Source organism: Coffea arabica, chromosome 6e (genome assembly GCF_036785885.1).
Source record: "Coffea arabica cultivar ET-39 chromosome 6e, Coffea Arabica ET-39 HiFi, whole genome shotgun sequence".
In the NCBI taxonomy this organism is placed as follows: Eukaryota; Viridiplantae; Streptophyta; class Magnoliopsida; order Gentianales; family Rubiaceae; genus Coffea; species Coffea arabica.
In genome coordinates, this window is record NC_092321.1 from 52,546,785 (window position 1) to 52,560,499 (window position 13,715).

The following is a 13,715-nucleotide window of genomic DNA, read 5'->3' on the forward strand; positions in this document are numbered from 1 at the left end:
ATGCCAGGGAAAGATACGAATGGATCTCGCAGAAAGGCTTCATCACTCAAAGGACTATCATCCCATACGAATTTCGTAAGTTTGACGTTGAACCAGTTCTTAAACTTTTTGAATTTCAAAAATGGACTCAACTTCTGACCATTCCAAACACATACTATCCTGACATGCTTCATCAATTCTTTGCCAACCTTAGGAAGGATGAAACACACACTGATTTAGTTTCACGTGTCAATTCTGTTAACATAGAATTGAACCCTGACATTGTCAATACTGTTTTGAAAACCAAAATTGAAGATGGTTTTAAAGAAAAAATTGTAAACTTCTTTTCATATGAAGAATTTTTGTCTACATATCATCATTTTTATGTTGCTAAATCGATGACTTATTTTTAAACTCATTTTAATACTCCTGTTGAGGCAAGATTGAAGGATCTCAGTCCTCAAAACTTGATCATCTTTTCCATAATTTCGAATCTGTTGGTCCCTACTGATGGTCATTGGACTGATGCCAATAAAATGGAGCTTTACCTGATCTATTGATTTCTTGAAAAAATCAGAATTGATTTTGGTTTTGTTATGTGCAAATTCTTGCTCAAAATCAACACTGATAGCCGTAGGAAACTTTCCTATGAAAAATTTCTGATTCCTATCTTTGCTCATCTTGAAATTCCCTTTACTGGAAAAATACCAAAAGAAAGTACATCAACTATTTTCTCCAAGACTTATTTTGAAAGAAAACATCTGAAATTTTTTGAGGGTCATTGGTGCTACTAGGAAACTGTTTCGGAGTCTAGGAGAAAGAATTTTCATGAAACTCCTGTTGCCCCTAGGACTCCTCGAGATCAGTCCATGTTTGTCTCACCCTTTAGTATCTATTCTAGAAAATCAGCCACTAAGTCCTATTCATCCAACTCTGAGGTCATTTCTTTGCTTAAGGATCTCAAACAACACATCCTACTCCTTGAAGATGGTCTGATGATGACCATGTCATCTGAACAACAAGCCACCTTCATTGACAAAAGGAATCTGCTTGTGCCTCCCATTTCTCAAGACAATGAGAATGCACACCAAAAGGAGACTAAAACTGAGCCAACTACTGAAACTACTCCAGAGTACCGTGCATCCAGTTCTCAGCCACAGGACAAGGGGAAGGCTCCAGCAACTGAAGAAGAAACTGAAGAGGATGATGATGAGGATACTGAAGAGGAAGAAGTGGATCCTGCTCAGTTTCGCCTAGCAAGGAGGAGACCTGGATCGTCCAAGATTACCATTTAGGCACTTCTAGACAAATGCACTTCATGAGTAGGATGGTAGTTCATAATAGGCTTTTGGCATCTCTTGCATTTTAAACATTTCGTGTGTTCTGTATTGAGAATTCTATTTTCCTTCCTCTACTGGTCTGTAAAACTATTTGATTATCTTTTATGTTTCGAATGAATGTTGCTTTTATGGATTATCCCTGATTTTTTGATAAATATTGCTTAATTCAGTTTGACATCTAATTTCTGATATTGGCTGGATGAATGATTGCTGTTGACAATTGCCAATATTGATGATGCTGTGTTTTGGTTTCTGGTTTTACCGATAAGTGTTGATAGTATTGCTGATAATTATTGATAGTTTTGGCTTCTAAATATTAATGATTTGTATCGGATATTGGATTCTGGTTGATTCAATGATGACAAAAAGGGAGAGAAATGGATATGTAATCTATACGTGAGCAGGAGTCATTCTAAGGGAGAGTGTCCAATAATTTATATGTGAGAGGACATTATTAGTATCCACTCCTTGGATGCATCAAGTAAGGGGGAGTTGTGCCCCAATTATTTTTCTTAATCCATTATTTTGTAATCATCAAAAAGGGAGAGATTGTTTATCTCAGTCCGTAACTTTTGATGATTACAAAACAAATGGATGTTACTAATGTTGTCTCAATAGACCTTTTCAGAAATGGAGCAAAACAGGTTCAAAAATTAAGTACAAAGGATGCTGAAACTGCTGTCGGACGCACAAGAAGACTGGATCGAATGTCCGACAACCTTTACGCAACTTCAGACGCATGAAGAACTTCACCCTCAGACGTCCGAAGATATTGAGTCATTCCCTCTAAGTTCACTGACCTCGATCGGATGCACATCATCAGAGCACCGGACGTCCGACAAGCGTTGCGACACTTCGGACGCAAAGCCTTGGAGGCACTAGACGTTCGAAAAGAATTGAAGAAAAATTTTCAGTTTCACCTCCTACCTTCGGACGCATACATTGAAGGTACCGGACGTCCGAAATAATTCAAGAAAATTTCTTGAGCTCACTGCTTACGTTCGGACGCAAGAAGTTGGTCTACCAGATGTCTGACACTACCAACGACTAGTTGACTCTTCAACTGCCTTCTATTCATTGGAAGTATTAATTAAGGAACTTTTTGGTCCCATATAAATAGAACAAAATCAACCACTTCAAAATAACTTTGCACATTGAGACTACATGAGATTTAGAGTAATTTTAGTGTGAAAATACTCTTCAAAAAAGATTTGTACTCTTAGTTGTGTAATTTTCGATAAGATTTTCTAGTGTGATTCAATTATTTCAATAGTGTAACTTTGTGAGGGTTACCTGAGTGATAGTAAAACTTTCTTGCTTGACCAAGTGTGGCCTGGGACAAGGAGGAAGTGATCCTTCCTTTGTACACAAAAGATTGGTTGTAAGTTGATCAACTTGAAGAAGTTTGCTCCATAAAGTGATATTCAAACTCAAGAGGAGTTTGATATTTGGTTTGATACTCTATCTCTTTTACTTACTGTTTTGATATATAAATTGCTCATCTCTTCTACTCACAAGCACTTCTGCTTCCTCATCAATTGCTCCATTGTGTGGTCTTTTAGAAAAAGAGAGCAAGTACTCAAAAAGTGACTCACAATTTGGCCAATTTTTTAAACTACCTAATTCACCCTCCCCCTCTTAGCTTGTTTTCGATCTTTACATAATCTGAAGGAGTATTTTCACCATAGATATTACTTGGAACTTTCCTAGATAAATGTCCACCCTTTTACTTTCACGACACAGGAACTGATATTTCACTTGGAAATAATTTCTCACAATTATTCTATTAAGTCTTATTTGATACATTAAAATGACAGATATATTTTAAAATAACATGTGGGCATTTGATTACAGTAAACTGCATTACTAATGCTTATGCACATAAAACATCAATAAATTTTTGTCCCTGCACAACCCAACATGATAAGATTGGACATCAAGAAAAACCACATTTTCCTAAAGAAAAATCGCATTTGAAAATAGAAAATATAATAGATTTGACAACTGGGCAAATAAAGGCAATAAAAGATGAATTAGAAAAAGTAAAAAATAAAATAAACTAATGGTATTTAGATAACGCTTTAGAATTTTGGGATAGAAATAAAAGGAAACCCAACTAAAACTAATAGATAAAATCAAAATAATTAGAGTAAGAGCTATGAGGTACAATCTACAGACCAAGAGGAATTTAAAAAACAATTAGAAGAATTACAAAAATTAAAGAAAATAAATCAAGTAAGTCTCCTTACTCATCCCCTGCTTTTATGGTTAGAAACCATGCAGAATCAGTTAGAGGAAAAGTTAGAATGGTTGTTAAATACAAAAAAATTAAATGATAATATAGTCTTTGGTAGATATCTTTTATCGCATAAAGAAAGTTTAATAAATGCCACAAGAGGGAAAAAATTTTCTCTATGTTTGACTGTAAAAGTGGATTTTGACAAATACAAATGGCTAAAGATAGTATTCCATTAATCACCTTCTCTTCCCCTTAGGGACAATATGAATGGCTAATAACATCATTTGGATTAAAAAATGCTCTAGAAATATTCCAAAGAAAAATGGATAATATCTTTAAAAAATATAATTTCTCATCCATCTAAATCTTGTCTTAATAGTTAAAGCACCATTAACCTGAGCCTTGTTTTAATCTTATCCATCTTCATATTCCATGATGTACTGTGACAGCCCCACCTTTCCCTAAGGCGAATCCTAAAGATTAGCGAACTGCCTATCCAACTCTCGTCAGGACTCAGTTAACTAATGAACCAGCAACCCAAAAAAACTAACGAAATATCTTCGAAGTAAAGGTTACAAACCATAATGGAAATATAATCGTCATGCCAACTTTCCAAACTTAGAATATAGAGCTAAATGTCAAACTTACAATTCAAACTTAATTTACATAATAAGTGTCAAACTTACAAGAGTCAAAGGTAAAGTCTTCTAAACAAAAGGATTACAACCCAAAGTACAAGTTCAAAATAAGATTTAAGGCTACACAAGTTCTTGACAACAGTCCCATCCCAAATCTGTTAAGGAAAATAAAAAAAAGTAGGATGACCTAAATCTCAGTGAGGTCCCAAATAAACATGTATGCATATGCCCAATTAGATGTATAATATAAACAAGTAAACACCGTATAATTTTAGAACAATTTAATCACAATTCAATTTAAGGATACAGATGGCTTCCAAAAGCCAAATCCACTTAAACTTGATAGTATCGAGAATCCGTTGACGGTTTAAAGAATGTAATGTCCGTAGAACACCACTTTTTCTAAATTTCATCTACCAGTCAACCCCCTTACAGGACCCGAACACCTCAAACAGTATAATTAGATAATACTCGAGTATACTAGTTTCCGGATTTCAGTAAATAGTCCCCAGGGTTCATCGGCTTTCTGGACCAAGTCCTTCACCTACAAGGTTGGGTACCCAAACAGTCACAGTAGTCGATGGGATATCACCCAAATGACGTACAGTCAAATATAAAGAAATCACATCTTAAATTATCAGTATACAGAGTCTCATTAAAATCGAAGGACGTCGAGTGTGATAAAGTACACACTCACCTCGAGTTTGTCAAATCAAATGTTTAGATCAAACAATCACAGACCAAGTATTCAGATATCTCACATAGACAGGTAACAGGCAGTGGAACACTCACCTGTTAAGAAATGCAGAGTTTGTCCGTCAAGTCCTCTGCATACCCTCATTTTCGTTTCCCAATTCTAGGGCAACGAGTAAAAGTCGTTAATATCTTAGATTTATTTTTCAACCCAAACGTAAGTTTATTAGGTGACCAAATGGGTCGTTAATCGACTCAATTTACCATGCAAGTTAGACCAAAATGTAGGAAAAATTCATAAAAAAATGAGTTTGACAAGTGCAAAAAAGTTGAGCAAAAGGAAAATCTCATTCAAGTTCAAAAGGGTTTTCTCGGGTATAACAGTCGCACGCACGCAGTCTAGGGAAAATGGCTATATCTCACTGTCAAAAAGTCAAAACCATGTGCCTTTGGTGATGTTGGAAACTAGTTTCAAAGGATTTCCAACGGTATAAAATTCAAACTCTAGTTCCTCTCCTATCAATACCAAAAGTCCGGGGAAATTGACTAATTTTTCTGTTCTAATCAGTTCAGGGATTTGATAAAATCACCCTATTCCTCTTTCCTAACCTCATTCATTTTGGCTCAAATTCGTCCAATTTAATCTCCTAAAGTTAATATACAAGGGGTCAAGTTATATAGCACTATTTAAGCTTAAAATTCAACACACAAAATGATAAAATGAATCAAGGCAGTCCGACGAATAAGGAAGAACAAAACAGTCTGCTATCATACCAAATCAACCAATTTACTTGCTCCATTTCACCTCAACTCACACACAAGTTTAAACCAATATTTAGCCAAGTTCCTTAAGTTTAATTAAGGCTCAATAAGTCACAAAAATCAAGGGAAAACCTCCAATCCATGGCCGGCCAGCAAGGAGGAAAAGAGAACTGTCCCAAGTTCACATTCACCACCAAATTCCATCCTTTCATTATTTTTAACTTAAACAATATTCGAAGAGTTATTTCTAACTTTAAAAGGGTTCATAACATGCTAATACATCAAGAAAAATCATAAACAAAGTTTAGGCAAAAAATCAAACACATGGCATGCCATATATCCAACCTTACTTCCACTTATTAACTAAAGGAATTTAACCACAAACAACATCAACTCAACTTCTAGTTTGTCATCAATATCTTAAACACTTGTTATTAAAGAATAAAGCTAGGGTTTAAGGATCATTCACCTTTCTTAAATGAAGTTTGAACCACCCAAAAGTCCACCAAAGCAAGAGTTCCAAGTTTGAATCACAAGCAAGCCTTGAAAATAGTTTACTCAAACTAACTAAAGTTCATTCTCCTTTGGTTTTCCTCAAAATCCAAGCAATGGTGTCAAGCAAGAAAAATGGAATTTTTCTCCTCTTTTTAGAGCTCAAGAAAGTCGGCCATGCAAGGGAAAAAAATGGAACCAAAAAGGTTTAAATTGCTAATTTCTTTGGTCAATTTGTTTAAGTAGTTGGGACATTGACACTTGGCCTAATCTTGGCCATTGATAAATGAATATTTCACATATATTTTGCACGGTGTTGCATGAGTTTTTGTCAGAATTTTAGAGGTTCTTTGCCATAATTGAGCTCCTTTTGGTGCAAATTGCTTCAAGTGTTGTTTAGTGATTGGAACTTGAAAAATGAGTAGATGAATGCATAACCATGTGATATTTTGTAGATTATCGAAGCACGAAATACTTACATAAGATAAAGGAGAAACAAGGTGTTAGTTGGAGGACAATGGACAAGTGAAATAAGGAGCGAAGATTGAGCAAAAGAGAAAAGATATTGAAAATAAAAACATAGGAGATGGATCCGAGCCCGGATCCCGGATCCCGAATCCATCCCTATCCGAGCCCTTGTCTGATCATCTGGACAAATGGATCCGAGAGTTAGGTGATCCGAGCTCGGATCCCTGTGAAAATGGCCACGGATCCTAATGATCCGAGCTCGGATCATATGTTTAAGGCCTCGGATTCAAGCCTCGGATCCTCCTCTTTCTTCTGCAATCTGCAGAACAATTGGTGTTCAGTTCACACTTACTTTTTGCCTTATGCTTCATACAAATTTTGGCTGGAAACTGGCAGACCTCTTTGACATTTGAACAAATAACATGTGAAGATTTCAATGGGGCAAATTAGAAAGAAAAAAATAAAACAACAAGACATTATTAGAGGGGGTAATAGACCTGGATCTGGGGGATATCAGATCTAGGAGGAAAATAGAAAACAGGGAGGTGAGTCTAGTCCTGCTCTCTCTAGCTAGGAACTTTTGTGGAGAATAATTGGAAACCCCATTGTACACAATTCTTGTTGAAGAAATTGAAGATCATTGGGAGCTTCTTCATTAACTTTGGCTAAGCTTCCTTTAATCTGTCTTTTACTTGAAATATATGATGTGTTCATACAAAGAAACTACGTGTTTTCTTGTTATATCTTACATGAGTAGTTAAGTTTCTAGATCTAGGGAGTAGATGAAACTTATGACTACTTGACATGAAATGAATATTAGTTACACTTGCTACATCTTGTATTAACTTGTTTACTTGTGCATACTTATTACTTGTTGCTGCTTGATCACCAATAACGAGCTCTTAGTTGTATTATTCAATGAAAATTGGTAATAATGATGGAAAAACATGAGTCATGAGTAGATCTTAAGTAGTACACTCATAAGAATAGAGGTACACTTAAGCGGATTAACTTGCATTTCATAAAGAAAACAAGAGTAGAACTAGTATTTCACCATGAGAATAGGGAAAACTAGACTATTCTAGGCCATTTTATCATGATAATGAGATTTGGTAATGTTGAAAATGAATCCCTAGTTAAACAAGGGTTGTAACAAGAGGTAAATCTATTCATTTGTATTGTTTATACCATAAGTGTAATCTACATCCCTAGACTCAAGTGTTTAGTGAATTTTCTCATTTGTTATCTTACAATTGACTAGTTAAGATTTGTATGTGGTAGTAGTTATAAATTCTCTTACTTAAATTGATTGTAGTCTAACTAATAGAGGAGGTTAAGGGTCTAGTACTTGTTTAAATTGTTTCTTGTGGGATCGACCTGATATTTGCCCAAAACTAGCAAGTGACATGTATACTTGCAGTCCAACGAGTAAAATTTGGAATTAAATTTGCACTGATATAAAAATCTGGTCAAGTTTTTGGCACTATTGCCGGGAAGCAGCAATATTAGGGCTTAATAATCTCTATTAATTTAGACAGCTTTATTTTTATTAGTTAAGCTGTTTATAGATAATTTTGCATTTTAATCAGTTTTTGACAATTGAAGGTGCATAATTTCTCTTATTTCTATTTGTACTATATACACTGGGAATCTCGGAAAGTTGTACCTTTCGGTCCAGAAATTGAAAGGACACTACGTAAACAAAAAAGGCATACACCACAGCAAGAGGAACAAGAAGTTTGGCAATCGATAAAGAAAATCTTAATAGAGCTACCATTTAAAGAAGAGATGGCAGAAAACGAAACAAACAGACGAGTTCTACGAGATTTTGCTCTACCGGGGACACAAGGATCTCAAAAAGTTTAGCAAGACCAACGGTAAATGCTAACAATTTTGAGATTAAACCATCACTTATTCAAATGGTTCAACGATCTCAATATGGAGGTAATGCTACTGAAGATCCAAATTCTCATTTGTCAATATTTCTTGAAATTTGTGATACAATAAAGCTTAATGGTGTTAGTGATGATGCAATTGAGTTTCGATTGTTTCCATTCTCACTAAGGGACAAGGCCAAGGTTTGGTTACAATTTCATCCTTCAAACACTTTTACTATTTGGGCTGAATTAGCTAAGACTTTTTGTAACGGCCCCACCTCCCCCTAGGGCGAACCAGAGGGTTCGGCGGACCACCTGCCCGGTTCTCGCCGGGACTCAGTCGTTCACTACAGTCCTCAATTAAATACAAGATAAAATCTCAAATATAAATCAAATATTCCCACATTTACATATCAAAAGCGAAGCGTCCACGCTTCCACTGCGCCACTCTGATCCATGATCCCAATTATTATACAGAAGGAAGTCCAAAACTAGCCTATTACACATCCAAGCAATTCTAAACGTTCAATACAATCCCAATATGAATGATTACACAAAAGGAAATCCAAATTCAGTCCATACATGAGATAATCCATGAATAAACACTACAAGCCCTTCCTTCGCCTTGAGCCCTGTGGAGGGGAATAAAATATTTTTTGGGGTGAGCTAGAAGCTCAGCGAGTAACCAGAAAATCAGTAATCAAATCGGTTTAACAATATTTCTTTTCAATGATGTCATAAATCACATGATAAGTCCAGAAACGATTACAACATTTACAAGAAACCATACATGAAAAGGATACGTTCGTTCGTTCATTCGTTCCTTTGTTCGTTCTCCTGTCATTCCCCTTTCCTTCATTCATTTGAAAATGCATTTTTCATTTATCAATAAAACCCTCGTTCGTTCGTTCGTTCATTCAACCTTTCCTGGACATTGACCAGGCTCCACCAACCTCCACCAACCTACAAGGTAATACTCGAGTATACCGAAACGTTCACCCAAGTTCCTAGTCGCCCGACCGAGTCCGCTTCTGGCTCGAGACGACCGGTAACAAGGGGCAATGACCAGTTCAGCCCAAAAGGCTTACATTCATGCGCAAGTAGCATTTAATCATTAATCATTGAAAATTTCATATTTATTTAGGTCGAGTGCGATAAAGTACACACTCGCCTAGAAAACTCGTTTTAACAATCATTGAAAGCAAAATCAATAATAACAAGACACTGATATGCAAGCACGCATGATATGTAAGAAAACAGTTCCAAAATTAACCTTGAAAACAGTTCAAAAGTAAATAATGCGGGAAAGCGGTTCAAAACTAAATTTGGAAACAGTTCAAAAGTAAATAATGCAAGAAACGGTTCATAAATAATCTTAGAAATAGTTTGAGGTCACTCACCTCCATGGCTCAGAAATCATCCATCATATAACATTGCCTGGCTCAAATCCAAGTCTTAGATCACAAACTCAATGCAATCAAGTCCTTTCAAAGTTCGGACAGCACTTCCCCTAAATTTGCTTACTTTTCCAGCCATCAAGGCTTCATTATTTCCTCAGCCAGTCCCAAAGTCACACAAATAAGTTCATTCAATAACCGTTCAGCAAGCTCCAAGAAGTACGAAGACAAGTCAAGCTAGGGAAAAGTCCGGAAATGAAAGTTAAGCTCAAAACCAGAAAAATAGTTTTGACGTCATTTTGCGGTAATGGTATCAAAGGCGCTACGATTGTCGGATGGAGGTCCAAGATCCATTGTTTCGAAGCTAAGAACCAGGGCTACAACAATGTAGAAGGTCACTCAGTCCAAATCCCAGCACAACTAAGTCAAATATGCCAAATAACAAACCAGAACCGTAATTGCAGGTTTACAAATTACACTATGCTGTAATCAGTACAACTCAGTCTAAACAGGTCCAAATACAGAAATTCCAAAGGCATATGGTAGCTAGGACATCAAGATACATTTCATCAGAAGACCTCAACACCCAAATCCAAAACAATTCCAGTCAAAACAACCCATTTCAGACGCAGTTCTAAAATCCTGATGAACCCAGAACAACAATAGTAATTTCGGTTTATCTCATTCTACACTACTTCAATTGACCTGAAATTTTACAGGCACCTTTAAAACATCAATACCTATAACTTTCATGTTTTGAGTCAAGGCCAATTCGGCCCCTAACCATGAGATACAAAACCGGACAGAATTGGGGATATAAAACCCTAACTTTCTCAAATTCCTTCCAAACCCAAAATTGGTTACAATTACCAATCATGTACACCTACTATAGTCATTAGCCATCAATTCCAACCATCATAGATAACCACAACATCATGATCACAATTAAACCAGAAAATTCATCAATAAATTGAAAACTTCACCAATTCATCTCAAACCAAGAAATAAACCACAAATTTCAGCACTTTAGCTACCACTAAGCACAACTTAAGCTTCATTAAGTGTAAGAGGAAGTTCAATCACCACTCACCTAGTAAACAAGAGAGGGAGAGTTGTTGGACACTTAGCTTCCTTAAACACTTCACCAAATCACTTTCTAGTACCAAATGGAGAGATTTTATGGAGTAGAAACAAGATCAAATGGTTGGATGATTACACTCAAGCAAGATGGAAGCAAGAAGCTTGGAGAGTTTTTCCTTCTTCTTAGCTAGAGAGGGCCGGCCACAATGGTGAAGAAAAGAGTGATTTTTTGTGGTAATTTTGAGATATTTAATCAATTGGTAAGAAAGGTCAAAAAGTCAAATAAGTGACCACCACTCTTAAGGTGACACTTGTCACTTCATTAATGCATTCCTATCCTTCTTTTTCCCTCTCACATCAATCACTTCACCTCCTCTACTTATCTCTTAACACCCGATAAATTTCACTCAGTATCCGGAACTTAACCTAATTGGTCGAATTTTCCGAACTTTTCGCCCTAGTGGGTCCCACATCCGGTATACACTCTTAATTTCTCAAAACCTATTTGATACTAGAAAAATCATCCAAAAACTATATCTGCTCACTAAAATATCTAGAAAATTTCCCTACTAAAGAAAACGCAGAAAACAAGCCATTAAATAAATAAAACCCTAGAAAATGGGAAAAGTACGGGTTCTCACACTCATTCTTTTCGGGGCGTCACACTTTTCTTAATAAATTCTTTCCACCTAGAAAAATTGCTAAACTTAGAATGGATATAACTAGTTTCTCTCAACAGGAAAGAGAGATATTGTACAAAGTTTTGGAGCGCTATCGGGAGTTACAACGAAGATGTCCTCATCATGGTCTCCCAGATTGGCTAATAGTCCAAACATTTTACAATGGTTTCACCTACCCAACAAAGACGCATGTGATGCGGCAGCAGGAGGAGCGTTGATGGGAAAGTCAGCCGAGGAAACTCAACAATTGATTGAAGAGATGGCTGCTAATAATTATCAATGAGCCAACGAACGAAGTAATACAAAGAGAACCACAGGTATGCTTGAAGTAGATACCTTGAATATGTTAAGTGCAAAGATGGATAATGTGGTTAAAATGCTTAAGAGACAAGTTGGTTCTAGTTCTAACCAAGGAGTAGTTGTTACGTGTTGTACTAACTGTGGAGGAAACTATGATGATTCTATGTGTTCTACCAGTGAACAGGTTCAATATCTTAACAATTACAACCGTCCACCCCAAAACAAACCATACTCCAATACCTATAATCCAGGGTGGCGTAATTATCCAAACTTTAGATGGAAGGATCAAGGGAACTAACAAAGACCAATGAATCCACTGGATTTTCAACCGAATCAATCACTTCCAGAGTCTAAACCAACTTGGAAATTGGCAATTGAGAAGTTAGCAAATGTATCAAATGAGAAAATTGAAAAATTAGCTAGTGCCACTACTCAACGGTTTGAAAGAATTGAGGGAAAGATAGACCAACTCACCAATATGTATAGGAATGTCGAGATCCAATTAGGCCAAATAGCTATTGCGGTCAACAGTCGGAACTAAAGTGATTTACCTAGCAAGACTGAGGTAAATCCAAGGGAGCATGTGAAGGTCATAACCCTCCGTAGTGGTAAGGAAGTGGGTAAGTCACCTGTGATTGAAAGTGTGAGAGAACATGAAATCAGGGAAAACAAACAGTCGAGTAAGTTAGGAGAAGATAACAAGAAAATTAAAGGGAAAGACAATGAGTAAGAAAGCAAGTCACAGATTGTAGAGACAACACCAATTCCTTCACCGGTGTCATTTCCACAAAGATTGAACCTTTCGAGGAATGACAAAGACTTTGAGAAGTTTGTCAACATTTTCAAAAAATTACATATTAATATTCTTTTTGTTGTTGCTATTTTGCAGATTCCTTCGTACGCAAGGTTTCTCAAAGAGATAATGACTAAGAAAAGGAGATTAAGTGATAGCGAGACTATTGCATTAACGGAGGAATGTAGTGTCATCATACAAAATAAATTGTCACTAAAGTTAAAAGATCCAGGGAGTTTCACAGTTCCTTACACTATTGGTAATGTAGAATTCTCTAAAGCACTATGTGACATTGGTACTAGTGCTTCATTGATTCCTTTAACTGTGGTTAGGCAATTGGGGTTGAAAGAGTTAAAGCGTACTAATATTTTCTTGTAATTGACTGATAGGTCTATTAGACATCTAATGGATATATTGGAGAATGTGCTTATTAAAGTGCAGAAATTCATCATTCCCATTGATTTTGTTGTTTTAGATATAGATGAGGATGTCAAGGTATCTATTATTCTTGGTAGACCATTTCTGGCTACTGTAGATACTATAATAGATGTTAAACGTGGTAAATTTAAGTTCCAAATCGGTGAAGAGAAAATGGAGTTTGATTTGAGTAAAGTAGAGAAGTACCTCTCTTTTACCGATCATGTTTATTCTGTTGACATATGTGATGAACTGACATTAAAGATAAGTCAAGTTAATCTTGACGATGACTCTTTTAAACTTTGTCTTAATGGTATAGGCTTGCAAGAGAAAAAAGTAAAAGAAAGGGTTAATTCCACTTTGTCCCCCCAAACTTTGGACGATTACCCACTTCAGTCCCTAAACTTCAAAATGGGACACTTAAGTCCCTAAACTTATAAATACCTCCCACTTAAGTCCCTAAACTTATAAAATGAGACACTTAAATTTTTAAACCCTTATAAAATGGGACATTTCGACCACCAACGACATTCAGGATTTGTTAACAATTTTCCTTAAGT

At 36.1% G+C, this 13,715-nt stretch overlaps 1 non-coding gene across 1 annotated transcript; it reads right to left on the bottom strand.

The window, feature by feature from the left end:
* Nucleotides 1–11,668: 11,668 nt before the first annotated feature.
* On the bottom strand, nucleotides 11,669–11,775 carry LOC113697622 (small nucleolar RNA R71). The gene has a single exon (XR_003449909.2). It is a non-coding gene; the product is annotated as a small nucleolar RNA R71 (small nucleolar RNA).
* Nucleotides 11,776–13,715: the final 1,940 nt, after the last annotated feature.